This window comes from Suricata suricatta, chromosome 15 (assembly GCF_006229205.1).
Source record: "Suricata suricatta isolate VVHF042 chromosome 15, meerkat_22Aug2017_6uvM2_HiC, whole genome shotgun sequence".
NCBI lineage: Eukaryota > Metazoa > Chordata > Mammalia > Carnivora > Herpestidae > Suricata > Suricata suricatta.
Window position 1 is genome coordinate 44750304 of NC_043714.1, and position 16258 is coordinate 44766561.

The window sequence follows — 16258 nt, forward strand, 5'->3', positions numbered from 1 at the left end:
CCTCAGCAGAGGGAGCAAGCCCACACGGAGCAGCATATCCCCAGACAATCTTGTATTATGAACAACCTACCAAGATGTCTTTAGTGACAGTCTAAATCCTGGAGTGAATTAGCCCCAAAGACGAGAGACGGATGATGTGTGCAGTATGTCATGGAAATGAAATGGCTGAGAAGGAGTAAATGGCCTGCAACCAAAGGCAGATCCCTGTACTTACCTGAGACAATTTCCAGCAAATGTGCTCCTTGAGTCTAATTTCAGAAAAGACAAACCCAGTCCCTCTTGGATTTCATTCATTCTTCCACTCATTGGACAAATATTTATTGAACACCTGCTACATGGATAGAATAACACATCTTGAAATGAAAAGACTCATTTTAATTAACCAGGAACTGAGAGCCTACTTGCTCTGAAAACCAGTAGTTTTTTTAAAATTAAGTTATCAGAAATGGGAAGCAAGCCTCTCAGACTTCTAGGGAGCACCTCCAGGTGCTGACTAGGCTCAGAAGCATTGGAGCAAGAAAGTTCTGCCAGGTAATCACGTGAGAGACAGAGCTCTGCAACTGAGGGGCTTGTATTTCCCCAATTTCCAGCAGGCTACAGGAGCCCAGTAGGGCTTGGAAGTGGTTTCACACTGCTCCTGCGCAGTGAGGGCTCAAAATAGTTAATGATACTTAAAACAAGTGTAAGCAGATCCTTTAATGCAAACCTGCAAAGAAGACTGGTGTAGGTTTTAAGTCATGACTGTAAAGAACCAGGAAGGATCCTTTATCGACACCTAAGGAACTGAAGAGCCAGCATTTTTGCCAAAAATACAATAGTTCTAATTAGACCCGCATTCACTGAACTGGCAAAAATGGAAGAACCTTGTAAGAAGACTGCCACTCAGCACAGAGTCGAGATTAGAGACTGTATTTGGATGAACCAATTATCTACAGCAACTTTGGGGAAAACCTCCATCAGTTCCCCCCAAAAGACATACCCCAGTTGCCTTGAGCTTTCTCCATAATGCTCCTTTTGCCTGAAACAGCCTTCCTAAAGCTTCTCCTGACAATCAGGAGGTCAGTGGTCTTGTTTTCAGCAAAGAAAGACAACACACCTGTTTCCAAAGTCAATATCAAGCTTGTTCATTCCTTTGTTCATTCATTCAGTTACTTAGTTATTTGACCTCTCTTGGGCACGTGAAGCATGCCAGCCCCTGTGGGGTACATGGAGGATACAGACATGAAACAAAGCACCTCATTTACCTTCAAGGAGCTTGAAAATCCATGGAAGAGACAAATAAGAAATTGTAGAATTGTGTGGGTAGTGTTAGACTAGGGGTTTGTATTATGCAAGAATACTGGGGAGGTCAGGAAGGCTTCCTAGAAAAGGTAGGGCTTGAGGGGAGTCCTGAAGGATGATCTGTTGGAGACAAAAATTATGAGTCCAATGATGGAATCAGCTCATGTGATCCATCTTCTTTCACTTTGCTCTCTGTGTCAATGATCCATTTTGATCATAAGTCCAACCAAAGTTGGGAGTGCTGTCTGGGGCCATGAAAGAAAGAGAAATGGCCTCATGGAGAATAAGTCATGTGCCTTGGGCTCATGCACTAACACGCTGGAATAACCATGCTGAATGTTAACACAACTTCCCTTTAAGATGGCAGACTAGGCACACAAGTGTATGTATTCTACCTTCAAAAGTTCCAATGAAATAGCAGAAAATATGTATGAAAAGGAGTGATCTGTAACAAAGATGAAAATAAGGAAAGGTTACCATCTGTAAACAGAATTTTTCCCCCAAAATTCTAAACAATAGCAAACAGACATGGTTGGATTGAGCCAATATAAAACCACTACACAGATTAGTTTTCAGAGAGAGCTCGTAGAGAGGTGAGAGCTGTTCTTCCCAACAAAACCCCAGAGAACAGATCTGGAATCATAGGGAAAAGGAGAATACAGGGTAATTAATAGAAGGGCTCTGCAGAATGCCTTTTCCCCATCTTTTTCCACCTCACTCCAAACTCTGCAGCAAAGGGTAGTACACCATCTCTCAAAATATAGTCTTCCTGATATGGGCAGTTTGGACAGCCAGAAGCTTGAATACCTGCTTCGTATTCTCAAATGTGCCTGCCTTAAGCCTGCCTACGCACCCCGCCTTGCATGAGAAGCATAGTAGAAACTCATTCATGTATAACTGCCAAGCAAGCCCATCAGCCATCTCTCCTCGTCAACCCAGTACTTCCCTTATAAACATGGTTGGGCCAGTCAAATGCCAAGAGTTATGTAAGAAAAACCAAGAGCATAAAAGAGAAGGATCCAGAACAAGTGATGCCAAAGGAAACAGAGTTCAATCAGGACATAGAAGAGAACTCAAAAAAAAAAAAAATAAATAAATAAATAAAAGTGTTTTATTGTTTTCAGGGAAATTTGGGAGAATACTGTATCCATAAACAAGAGTATGCTGCTTTGAAAAAGGAGCCATAAAAAAACAAGCAAAACTTTTTATAAAAATTAAAGAAAGATTTTGAAAAGACCTTGAGTCGAAAGGCTGAATTACTGAAATGATATGATGCCAAAATAAATATAAGATCTGGAAGACAAATTTGAGGAAAGTCTAGGAATGTACATAAAAGAAAAAAGAGAGAAAATATGAGAGAAAATTTAAGAGGAGAGAGATCCAAGATCTAAAAGATCTAGTATCTCCTGGGACTAAAAGACATAATCCCCTTCCAACAATAAAAGCTGTTGGAAGAGAAAACACAGATGATAGAGAAGATGAATATTTCAAAGAAATAACAGGATATTTTCCTGAGGGGAGTAAACTTTGAATGTTCAGATTAACACAGCTTGAAGTGGAAGAATGAAAAAAAGACATACCTGGACACTTTGTGGTAAAATTTATGATCTCCAGATACAAAGAGAAAATCCTGAAAGCTCAGGGAGGGAGTAAAAAAGTTGCCTGTAAGGAGAATGGCAACAGACTTTGCATCTGTTTTTAGGTTTGCTAGAAGACAATGGAACAAAGTCTAAAATATTGTGATGGAAAGTTGTTTTGAATCTATTTTTCAATTTTAAGGGCAAAATGAAATTTATAAGGAGTTAGCTGTTTTGATAACACAATTAAAAAATATACTCTAGAAAAATTCAAAATGAATCCAAGACATAGGTAGGCCTGGAAACAATGGAAATAATTCAGTTCTAATAGAAAGTGATCCTAGTGGAATAGCCTATTTAGTCAGAATTAGAAACCAGGGTAGTTAGGAACATCTTCAACAAACAAAAGGTTGTATGACAAACTGGATACTTTTTTAAAATGTTTACTTGTTGAGAGAAAGAGAGAGAGAGAGAGAGAGAGAGAGAGAGAGAGAGCGAGCGAGCACGGGTGTGAGCATCCATGCACGAATGGGGGAGTGTCAGAGAGAGAAGGGGAGAGAGAAAGAGAAATGACAGGTTTATTTTAAACTTCCTTAAAATGTTTCCCCTACTTTAAAGAACGTAAAATGGCGATTACCAGGGCCTGAGATGTGGGGAAAACAGGGAGTTAGTGTTTAATGGGGACAGAATTTCAATTTGGGAAGATGAGAAAGTTCTGGAGAAGTATGGCAGTGATGGTTGCACAATATGAATATGCTCAATGCCACTGAATTGTGCTCTTAAAACTGTTAAAATTTTTAGGTTAATTTATATTGTGTATATTTTACCACAATAAAAAAGTCCCTGTTTCTTAAATCCAGACATGATTTAATGTGATTTCAGTGAGGTCTTTCCTTTTTTTTTTTTTTTTACAGTATCTCAATATTAGTTATCTTTTTGTCAAGCTGTAACAAGACTAAGTTTTGGGCCATTTTTAAGACACTCTGTGATTTTAACAAAGTAACCCTCCTGGCAAGGGTGCTGACAAAGCAGGTGACGCATCTTAGTCAATCTTAGTTTTAACCCCTAGGGTGTTCTGAGGATCGGAGAAGGAAGATAGTTCTTTTCCAAAGCGCAACGGATTGGTTGGAAGTTGCCCAACAGTTTTGGAGGTGAACATACCAGATTTTAATGAATAGTTACTTTTACAAAATGGAATTTAAGCCAGAGGTTGCATCTTTCTTAAATAGTTTCTATTTTTGTGAAAACATCTTTTGGAGATGCCAGAAAATAATTTCATGAAAAACTCTATCTTGCAGTCACATTTCTGCTCAGTGTCTCTCTAAAGAAATCCCTCAGAGAGGGAATGGTTTGACTAACTGCTCTCAGCAACTGGCCTTGTAAGAGAGAGCTCAGGGATCGCCAAGTGTTCCGTGGCCGTTCGCCGCTGAACAGCCAGTAGGTAGCAAGAAACAGCAGTGCACACAATGGGCTCAGTAAACAGAATCGATTTCCAAAGGTGCACAATTGGCCAGCAGCCGTGGTGAGTCATGTTCTGTGAGCATAAAGCACAGCCTTTACTCTTTCAGAGGTGGAGATAACCAACCCTCTGCCCTCAACTGCTCTAAAATGCTTATGTCTTTGGAGACTTAACAGAGGCAATTCCTGGGAGGCGGTGGACCTTAGGGACAGTACTAACCTGCATGCGGCTGTGGCGAAGTTATCAGCGATACCAATATGTGAATTCACATGTCTCTAGAAGGATTAGCAAGTGGAGTTTTTGTTATTCTTTTACTGCGTGTGTATTTATATATATTTATATACTTATTTATATATAATATAAACATGTATGCACAAAAATATATATTGTGTACACATCTGTATGTACTATATATTGTGTACACGTCTGTATGTACAATCTTTTCTTGAGAATGGGATATTCTGATTAAGAACCTTCTGATAGTTGCCAAACACATACACTGATGGCCAGTTTTCAAAGACTCAGATATAATGAAATGCACCTGCAACTAAAACTTCCCTGAATATAATTTAGTCTTTAATTGATGACTCAATCAAAAGACTTACCAGGATAATGGTGCAATGGCCCAGGGATTTCATTATAAATATCAATGATCACTATAGTATAATTTTATGGACAATGTTATAAAGGCTTTGATTTTTCAGTTAGCTTGGGAATATGTGAATATGACTTTGCTAAAAACAGATTATAGTTTTAAAACTATGAAGGTACATAGCTCTCCCTGCAGATATCACCCAGCTAAAGTGAAAAGGGCTGCTTACACATCAGGGTTAGCAAAAGATAATTCACATTTTTTTAACTTAAGAAGTTAAAACTCTTCTATGAGAAAAATAGAGAAACAGGAAATAATACATATTTGGGACCTAAAAATAACTTGGGTAGAGCAAAAGTAAACAGGATTATTAAAATATTATAACACCATTTGACACAGACATCACTTACCTGCTCCCCAACTTTCACGAGCTTCCTGATGTCTATCTGATCAAATCCAGCTTATCTTAAATTGATAAATTCTAGATCCTTACAGACCCACCTTACGTATTGTATTTTTTTTTCCCTTTTCCCAACTGTTTTTCTCAATCCCAGATGGGTGCGGGGCAGTTTCTGTTACCAGGAGGGACCCGTGAAGTTTGTTACTCATGGACGGTCCTCTCACTTCCGTTGGTCATGCCAAATATTGTCCCTCCTTTAAGACCAGTTCAAAGCTTACTTTCTCTCTGGAGTCATCTCAATGACACATATTCTTCTAGAGTCAACCGATTCCTTGATCACTTTCCAGAGATTTAATGAGGAGATACAACGTGTTGAGCACTACACTAGGCACTTTGAGAGGTTGTGACTGAACTATAGCTCTTCAATCTCAGAGGCATGTGCTCCCCAGCCTTCCCAATTAGACAACTGCCTTTACAAAGACTGGCTGGTCCTGTATTATGTGTGTAGTATCCTACTGAGTTGGAACATGTTGTGGGACATGGGCTGATTTTTGAAACGTCTGGGTCATTGGACCACACGTGCCTGGTGTCAATGGTAAGCAAATGAGAGACAACAGAGGAGATGTGCCAGTCCTTGGACACAAAAAAGTCTTTTCACAGGCATACAACAACAGGGCCCAACAACACTATATGGAGTTAATAAATGTTGAATAAACACATGAATGAGTGAAAACACTAACTTTCAAAAAGGAAGGTGTGAAGACCACCTGGATAGGGTGACATTTAAGTAAGTAAGAAGAGAATCAGGGGTATTGACTTCTCTGCAGCAGAAAAGACAGAGATGCCTCTTGGGGTGAGAACATAAGGGCTACATTTCTGAGTATTCCAAGTGCTAGGTCTGACCGACACATGGAGCCACAAGCCAGTAGGACAGTTGCCACTTTGGCAGCTTTGTAAGAAGATTTTGCTGAATGAGCTAAATCTTACCTAGCCAAGAGGAATTCCCTAGCTTTAATGTAAATCATTAGAGCAGAAAAATAGGCTTAGAAGCATTGGAAATGAGCCAAAAGAGAGTATCAAGAAGACAGCGGGATCTAACAATAGAAAACTAGGCAGCAGATTAGACAGAGTAGGTGTGAGAAAGGGAGACGAAAGCTAGTAAGGAAGACTAAGCTGTAACCAAGGGAAAATAGCACAGGTGTGGCTGTCCCCACAGCCTCTCCTGCACAGAGGGGTCCCAGCTGGCAGAAGCAATGAGAGATTCTGGTAAGACATACAGGCAAGTCTCAGCGTAGCCCAAATCATCCGGAACCCCAACAGCATTACTGGGGAGGACGCTGTTCTGAATTTACGAACAAGATGTATCCCTCATGCCCATGTGTAATTTGGTAACTGAAATAGATTTTCCTCTAGAAATTATTTTAATTAGGTAAGGTACTTAAACCCCAAAAACCTATTTAATCTATATGTATCTAAAGTTTAATCCCTTATACAGATATTTCAGTCAAAGTTAATTACTCCATATGTTCCAAGTACTCTGGTTGCTTAAGAAATAACGCCAAAATGTATGGACTTAAAATAATAGTTTTTATTTTGTTCATGAATGTGTAATTTAGGGCAGGGTTCAGCAGGGATAGCTCACCTCTGGTCCACATGGCATGAGGAGGGATAGGAAGACCTAAGGGCTAGGGTCTGGCATCCTCTGAAGGCTTACCCACGCATAGGTCTGGTGATTGGTGCCAGCTGCTGATTGAGGTCTAAGCTGGAGGTGTTGGCTGAAACACCTATCCATGGCCTCTCTGTATGGTCTGGGCTTCCTCACAACATCGTGGCTGATTTCCAAGAGCAAATGTCGTATGTGAGAGAAACAAAGAATAGCCAGAGACAAAGAAATTGTATCTTTCTATGATCCAACCTTCGAAGTCACCTAGCGTTGTTTCCCTGAACCAACTGAACCAATCATAACCCTATGCACACTTAAGGGGAGGGCAACGGATGCCAGCTTTTTATGGTGAGTGGGAAGATTCTAGAAGGCTATGTGGACCATGATTACATGGCCAATTTTGGAGAGTACAATCTGCTACAACATATTACAGAGAAAATAAAATATATTCCAGCTTGAAAGGCAATAATATAGCATACTGAATTCAGAGCCATGGCTCCAGGGCCAGATACCTAGAACTCTTATATATTCTTGCGTGATGCTAAGCAGTTTGCTTAAGCTCTCCATGCCTCAGTTTCCTCATTTATAAAATTGGGATGCTGTGAAGAAAAAAACCACTTATTTTGAAAAGAATTTAACAGCCCGTCTAGTTCCCTAAATGTTAGCTACTATCGTAACCCCAGGGAGGCACCTGCCCCAGCATGAGCAGTGGTACTTCATGGACTCTGGGGAAATGGTGGTGGTAGCAGCACTACCAGAGGTAGGAAACTAATGAGAAGAGTTCCCGCTGCTGAGTACCTAATACCTGTCACTTACTATGCCACATACGTTGACTCCAAAACCAAAAGATAGGCACTAATATTATCCAGGTAAGCAAACTGTGACTTAGGTAATTTGCCCAAAGTCACACCTGCAAGTGGTAGGTACCAGGATTTCCCCAGATTAAGTTTAACTAGACAGAATATGTTTGAATTCCTGGATAACTGCAAGGAGCAGAACTTTTCTCCTAAATCTGATTTGCAACTGGATGAAAAATGAATGGTGTTATGCCACTGGAATTTAGGGTTATTTATTACAGCAGTAAGCCTACGTTGACTGGATTAGTACAGAGAAAAGATAGACATACAGTTGACCCTTGAACGACATGGCTTTGAATTGTGTATGGGTCCAGTTATAGGTGGTTTTTTTCTGATAAATACAATAGTGTATTTTCTCTTCCTTATGATTTTCTCAATAACATTTTTGTCTCGAGGTTTCTTTATTGTAAAAATACAGTATACAACACATATAACATACAAAGTATGTGTTAGTTGACTGTTGATGTTGTTGGTAAGGCTTCTGGTCAACAGTAGGTTTTAGTAGTTAAGTTTTTGGGGAGTCAAAAGTTCTATGTGGATTTTCAACTGCACAGTGGCCTCATAAAACCCCATGTTTTTTAAGGGTCTCCTGCACTTGGGCACCAGTACTTAAGGATTCCTTAAAATATAATGGCTCTTTTATTTGCATAAGATGGCATATTTGCCCAAAAGAGAATCATTCTTTAGGTCACTTCCTACCAGTCTTATTTTCTTCTGCATTAGAAGACAGAGAACCTCTGGCCCCCCAAGAACAGGGCTGGGCGTGCTGGTCTGGAATCTGTAGTGCTGACATGAACACACTGCTCATACATTAGGCTGGTTGTGCACCAGCTGAAGAATGCCCGTTCTGAGTGTAACTCAGGTGTAAAATTCAGTGCTTTGCCATTGTTTGCTTGTCTCTTTGGTTTTGATGCTTGCTTATTTGTTTATTTAAAAAATGTTTAATGTTTATGTTTTTGAGAGAAAGCACCAGTGGGGAGGTGTGGTGTGCAGAGAGAGAGAGACACACCCACACAAAATCTAAACAGGCTCCAGGCTCCAAGCTGTCAGCACAGAGCCAAATGCAAGGCTCAAGCCCACAAACCACGCCAGATCACAATCTGAGCTGAAGTCAGACACGTAACTGAGTCACCCAGGTGCCCCCATTTGTTTGGTTTTTAGTGATAATTCTCATGTTGACAACACTGGCCAGCACGGCCATTAGGAAGAAACTTGGGTGTTGGTATAAATACACTATACGTTCCATGATGGTAGAGACCTTGCCTGTCTTGTTTACCATAGCACCCCGGTGTCTAGTCTAATGCCTGGCACATAGTAGGTGCTCAAAACTTGTTGAATGTATGGAAGACTGAATGTTTAAATAAAAGTTCAGGCAAACAAAAATCAGAAGTCCATAGAGCAACCTGGGTTCTTTATGCCAGTGACATATATCATTCAAGGGCCATGTGAAGGAGGAGCCCAATGTTTCCTATGATACTGTGGATGCAGTAGCCAGTTAACAAATGTCTGCCTCCTGGGAAGGCATAGGATGGGCTAACCTCTGTGGGATGCTATTTTTTTTTTAAATCTCCAAGTATGTTGTAAATATGGTCATCCCCAAATCGGTTGTGGTTTCAGTTGTATGAATCACCCGAAAGTCTGTGGGAGTCAGTGGAGCAGACAACCAAAGGATACAACACTTCTCAACATTTACCTCAAATGGATAGGGTTTAAATTCACAAAACTAAGGAAAATCTAGAATCATCCTTTAAAATTCATCCTTGCATAAGAGCAATGGGCAGCCTTTGATTTTCTGGCAGTCATTGGGACAGAATTCAGAAAATATGAACAATCCTTGCATTAGGACAAACAGCAGCTGACCATCATTCAGATTAGAGATTTCCTTCCTGCGAATCAAATATAGCACTTTAATGTTAGCTGAGTACACTGCTGAACATTGGTGCAAACTAAATTTTAAAGAGACGCTGTGTGTAATTAAAGGCATTTATAGAAATATGTCCCCAAAAAACTAAAGTTCACTGCAGAGATAAAAAGAACAGGCTGTCTTTAGTTTGGAGAACATGGCTCCAGTGAATTTAAATATTTATCATATAATTTTTATATCAAAGTCTTAATGAGCTCTAACTTTTATGGTATCACTTTTGGAAACAATAAAAAATACTATATTTTGGACGGCTATTTCTCGGGGAATTCCATCATGGGGCCCCATGTAAATAATAGTTGATTTCATGAAACTTAAAATTTTAAACACCCACCATCAAAGGAGCAAACAGTACAGCTGCGAGTCAGAGATTTTAGACTTTTTCCAAGTTTCTCTACCAAAGTTTCCTCAGAGACACAAAGCCCCCGAAGCAGGTGTTCCTTTCTTGTCCAGTGAATTAAAAACATTTGAGAAAAATCCTCTTTCATAATTCCCCCAAGAACACATGAGGAAAAATTGCTAAGCTTCCATTTTAAATGTTAGGGATTTGGATTGAGTTTGGATGACAGCTTGCACAAAATGCCATAGCTCCAATTCTCTTACGCTGAGGTGGGGGGTGCTGATGTAATAGAAAGAGTGGCTTTGGACAATCGAAAGGCAGGCCTGGGAAGATAATGATACCTGACGTCAGCCAACCAACTACAAAGCTATCTAGGTGGTTGGAGACGAAGTTTGGGCAGTATCTTCCGCAAATTCAGAGTGACCTGAGAATGAGGCAAGTTGTCCACATAGTCTCGCTAAACAACAACATTCACACCTTCTGTACTGTTCTTAAATATCCAATAAATCAAATAAGATTCTGAGTTTAAATTACTTGGGAATCGTCTTTACTCCACATTTCATTTTGAATGTGGTCCATCCTGGGGACCTCGGGTAGATACGCCAGCAGGCTCTACCGTGTGTAACGAACTAACCTAGCAATTACAACCTGTTACAACTTAGCAATTTGCGCAATTATGTGCTTTACATTAAACTAAAAAGTTACATAAGTTCTTTACGATCTCATATAACATCCCACATTCTTCATCTAAGTATGGCTTGCTTATTTTCTTTGAGCAGATAAAGGTTGCTTTGTAAATAGCTATGGTCTTACTTCTATGAGCCATGGTTTTAACTTGTGTAACTTGCATTAATACTGAGTGAGTCCTTCCTCTTAACCCCTATCTGATGACGTAAGAGTCCCTCAGTCCGTGTAACATAAGAATGCTTATAGATTTTAAGGAGGAAAATAAAAGAAAGTTATAGCTTGGGAGCTGTCTGGATATATCATCCCTTTTCACACAGATATTAGAGAACACTGTGAAATTCACACATTCAGAGAATAAAATCAGATGTGGACCTGAATGTGGGAATGGTGGTGTGGGTTTTGTCCGATGCACGTCTATGACATTTTGGCATCACTAGCTCACATACCATTTAACCCTGGGGTGGATAGAATTCAAAGGGATCCAGGAACTTGGATGGGAGAAGTATTTCACTTTTAGTTTCGCCAGTCTCAGGCTGAAATTTAGTATTTTCTTTAATTAAAATGTGGGCTACAAACCACAGTACCTGTGACTTTGTTGCAGGAGAAATCAAGGATATTCTCATATCACACTTCAGGCAGTATGGATTTTTCCGAAATACCTTTAACACTCATCACAACTCAAAATTATGGCATTTATACCTGCTGCTAGTTTGTATTATTTAATAATAAACTATTAGCAAACCACATATCACAACTTTCAAAAATCTGGTTAATGTATTTCAATAAAAGTGGTTTCCTTTGTAGCACTGAGTGCTTTATCTTATGCATTTAAAAGCATCATCTGAGAAATCTATTGGCTTTACCAGGGTGCCAAGAGGCCTATGACTCCAAAAAGGTTAAAAAACCCCAAAACTATACAAAGTATCTAATAACTCAACACGGATTTCAGAGAACATCATTCCTTGCTGCTATCTTTTGAAGCTGAAACAAACTTGACCTTGAAATCAGCACAGTCTCATTGCTGTGAATAGGCAGTTGTGAGGAGAGTCATTTCTTAAAAATTTTGCCTTAGGAACAAAAAAACCTGTAGATTCTAGAGCATCTCTGCCCACATAGCATATAGGTTGCTCTCTTCTAGTGATAAATTTTATCATTGACATATTGCCATCGACACTGACTTGTTCTCACGTATTTCACACTGCTGAAATCCAGGGTATTTTATAAGAGTATTGAATACAATCATTCTATAACTTCAATTTAAAGCACCATAGGAGCACTAAGAAAACCTTTGCTGTATCTTTGCTATCTAAACTATGATGATAATTCCTTATTTTTCGTAAAAGAAGGAAGCATCAATGTACTCCATCAAAGATAGTGCTATTAAGTCACAGTGCTACCGGTCCTATTCATGCTCCTTTGAAATGTTGCAAATCAATTAACATATTTCTAGGAGTGTTAAGAATGTGGCCTCTGAGTTATTATAATCATGAGATAAATCATATGATGACATGATGCCTCATTAGATATGTCTTGATTTAAGCATATTGGATTTTTTGGAAAATCTTCCATGAGGACTCTGGCCAAAGATAAACTTATCAACTGCCAGTCAGTTAAATGAATTTTTAGTCATTGAAAGCTATTGAAAAATTATTGATGCACATACAATTATTCACTTATCACTGCAGCTAAATACTGTTCAAAATCCTCATCTCCATCTCCAAGAGTAAAATAAATGCAATCAGAATTCTGAAACTAATTAAGAGCAGTATATTCTTGCATTACATTGGGATATAATTCACATAAGATACATATTTCATGTACATAGTTAAACCATTATTATCTATCCATCAAAACAGTAGGTATATTACATGTGCTGCTCTAAAATTTGCCTCTGTTTCCTGCTGAATTTGTAAGATTTAGAAACCTGATTATAAATGTAGGCTTCAATTAACTTCAATGCCAGAGGCTTCCTTTGAATTACAAGCTGCAAAACCATCCAACCTGTGTGCAATGATAGAAAACCCAAAATTACTAAACTTGGGAAGAAAACGAACTACAACAATGCAAATAAAATGATTTGCATTGTATACTGCAATGCAAGGAATAAAGAGATAAGAAGCCTTATTAATCACGGTTATCGAATTATTCATTCAAGATCGGGAGCAAAATTTTAGTGACTATTTATATCTGTATTTGCATTAAAGTTTGATAATTTAGTTTAGAGCTATTATTTTCTTCTACGGGTAATATTTTCATTCTTAAATCTAAGAACAGCTTACATGACTCCTTCCTTAGTGAAGACCATTCAATGCCATTCTCTTCACAGCTGAATGTTCGGAGGAAGAGACTCTTTGCTCTAACAACCAAGAAGCAACTGCATGCACACACACGTAAGAGGTTCCACCCAACTTCCTTGGCATATTCCAGATTATTTTCCTCTAAACAGGAAGCTGTTGACAGTTTCCCTGGTATTTTCAGAATACCCTATTTACAAGAAAAGCCCCAACTTTTGTTTCAAAGTATAATGTTATTTCCCCTGGCATGCCTATTGTTTCTAATTATCCATGCTGCAAACAAGATAGAAACGAAATTCCAAACTATTCTAGGCTGATTCAGAATGGGGAACAATTGAAAAAAAAAAAAGAAAAAGAAAAAGAAAAAAAAGAAAAGGCAGCTAGCAACATATTGCAAGGCTATGCTGGAGTCTTTAAACCCAAAACAATGCTGAAGGGAGGATTCCTGGAATTCAATGGGAATATTTGGCTAGGCTGCAAAATCCATATCTCTGAATAATGTCATGTTAGCAAGTGTTGAGCAAGAAAGACGATTATATTTTAACTTACTTCAGAGAACATTAATCCAAATTTAACCAAATTCCAGAGACTCCACACAAAATTAGCAACTAGAAGCCGCTTCACATTTTTCCCCCGGTACAACAATAATTGCTCATGAAGGCAAACTTGTAGGAGGTAAAAGAGATGGGAAAACCACAATAAGCTGGAAAGCATCTAAGTATTGTACAGAAAGCAGACGAATTACCTCACACAAAAGAAGTGCACGATTTAACAGTCCATGCTCTGCAGCCCCTGGGAAGCAGGGGTGCGGCGTGAAGAGCAGCCCCGGCAAGCGGCAGCAGCGGCCAGCATCCACCAGATTCTCACAGGCCTTTGACTGTGTGGACTCAGCCACAGACTCTGCCTCCAGCTGACGTCAAAGTCCCTGTCACATGGCCAGATGAAAGCCAAGAGAGCATTGGTTGTCGTGGCAACCACAGACCGGCTCTGAAATTATTTCAATAGGTCATCTGTCACTGTGGGGTGTGTGTGTGTGTGTACACACACTTTGTACACACACACACGCACCCCACAGTCATCACGGACAGCTCTCGGACAACCTCACCCCCTGAAGTTGTGACTCAGGCTTGCCTACAACTTTCCTCTTTAAGACTTTGGTGTCTGTTCTTGACACTTCCTCGCAGGAAAATGCATGCCACTCTCAAGTTTCACTGGTCCCGTTATCACCAGCACGAAGCATGTGTCTCTCGTTATAGAATAGAAGGAAAGAAACTGAAAAACTCTGGGGGAAGGGGGAGTTTTCTGAGCTAATGAAACCTATTTGTATGCAAAAGGATAAAAACAGAAACTCAAGGGGGATGGGAAGGAAAGAGATCTTAAAAACTGCCTAGGAATCCACATCGCTGTGCTGAGACCACGCTAGTGATGGAAACAAGAACAAGAAACACGGGGTAGCGGCCCAGAGTCAGCTGAGAGAATCTAATGACCCTGATACCAAGAGGCTGGGGGGAAATGGCTGATGAATTCCGAAGTCCTGCATTGTAAACTGTCTATGAGACAATGATGACCAAAGTTTCAAAACAGTACCACTTTCAAACAACCTTACGAGTACCTCGAAAACACTTGTAGACCTTTGCTTTGAGGTCGCCATGCAGGTGCCAAATCCTCTCCACCTAAATGCTCTCCTCCTAAAGGCTATCATCTGAGTCCCTCTGGAGCTCAGCACGGAGTAAATGGGTGAATGTCCCAATGCCAAGTGCAGTGAAAGCCTAGAGTAGCAGAATAAAGAACAATCCTGCACGTTTCCTAAATTCAGCTTCATTTCCTTTAGGACAACCCCGAGTACTTCTAATTCAGCACACGTGCTTGTTTCCTAGTTCATTCTCCCTCTCAATTAACAGGAAACCAATTAAATGGAATGAAATGAAGCCCACAGGAAGGGTCTCTGAAAAATACATATAGAACATGTGTACTCATTCAAAGGGCAAAAGGGTTAAAAGGCCGGGGAAAAGAGATTGCTCTCAAAACCCGAAGGACCTTTTCATGCTAGTGTTATCAGGATTTCTATTCTGGCTCTTAAGAAGGGGGGAGGGATAGCTCGGGGGTGCTACAAAATATAAACGGAAGCTAAGCCAGGTGAGATTACATTTGTGCCACTCTAAAAAGATGAAATTTCTTCAAAGTCAGAAATTGCTTCTTGTTGAACAATAAGACTCCTATCCAAACCGTGGCTGTAAAATCCTCCTATTCCATCTTTTTCTCCTTTTACTTCTGTCCCAGCACCAACTGGGAGAAAAGATTTGTATTTGAAAAGTTATTTTCCTGATGCTATTAACTATAGCAGTGCAGGAGTAAAATCAAGCTGCAATGCCACAACGATTTCAGAGTTATGACAGAAGAGAATTTACCTGTTCACACGAGAACAATAGGTTCGTTGAATCCCATGTTCATTTAAATAGGTCGAGATGGCTCACCAGGGGCAGATTGCAGCCACAATTCACAATTGTATAACGTGTTCCAGTTATAGTTCTGGGTTTCTGTTCAGAAATGCACATCCCAGGCATGAGTGGAATGGGAAGAGAGGAGAGAAAGCATGTCCTTCTAGACCTCGAAGGCCTCCTGTCCTCTGAGCTGCCTGCTGTAACACCTCTGACTCCAGATCCACCCGCGGCTGCCTGATCAGCTGTCTTCCTCTTTCTGTAGCTTGAGCATCTGAGAAAACTGCAGTACCAAGCTCTGCCAATAGGTGATGTCCTCTGAAACAAGAAGTTCTTGGTGATGAAAATTCCTAAAACCCAGGGCTTTAACTCGAAATTCAGCAAAAACTAACACCCTTCCATGTTGAATTTTCCATCGTTTTTCAGACCAAGTATACTTTATACTGACTTGGGCTTAAACTCATTATAAGTGAAAATAATCAGTGGACTGACCTTCAAAATGAAAAGTGTTTACTTCCAAAATGCTATCACTTTTTCCCTTTGCAAACTACCTAGGAGTAAGAGATTCTTCTTAACAGCTGAAGAAGCTACCAGTCACCTGCAGGGCTGAAATCACAATGATTGATCTCTCTGGAGCTCAGGTTTCTATCAATTTGGCTAATTATTATCCAAATGCAGTTGAAAATATCATGGGACATACAGATGAGGGTTTTTCCAATCCCAGCCCACCACACTGGAGGAGTATGTGT

At 39.8% G+C, this 16258-nt stretch overlaps 1 protein-coding gene across 5 annotated transcripts in view; it reads right to left on the minus strand.

Annotated features, from left to right (window-relative positions):
• NCALD (neurocalcin delta) overlaps positions 1-16258 on the minus strand; it is a 278789-nt gene that overhangs the window by 68438 nt on the left and 194093 nt on the right. For 2 of the 5 annotated variants that reach the window (XM_029923723.1, XM_029923726.1), the window contains exon 1: positions 13817-13968. The exons of 2 other annotated variants lie outside the window; for them this stretch is intronic. The gene's annotated coding sequence lies outside the window, so the exon portion shown is untranslated. Of the gene's footprint in view, positions 1-13056; positions 13131-13816; positions 13969-16258 lie in introns of those variants that run through there. One more of the 5 variants, XM_029923727.1, reaches the window with a different exon arrangement.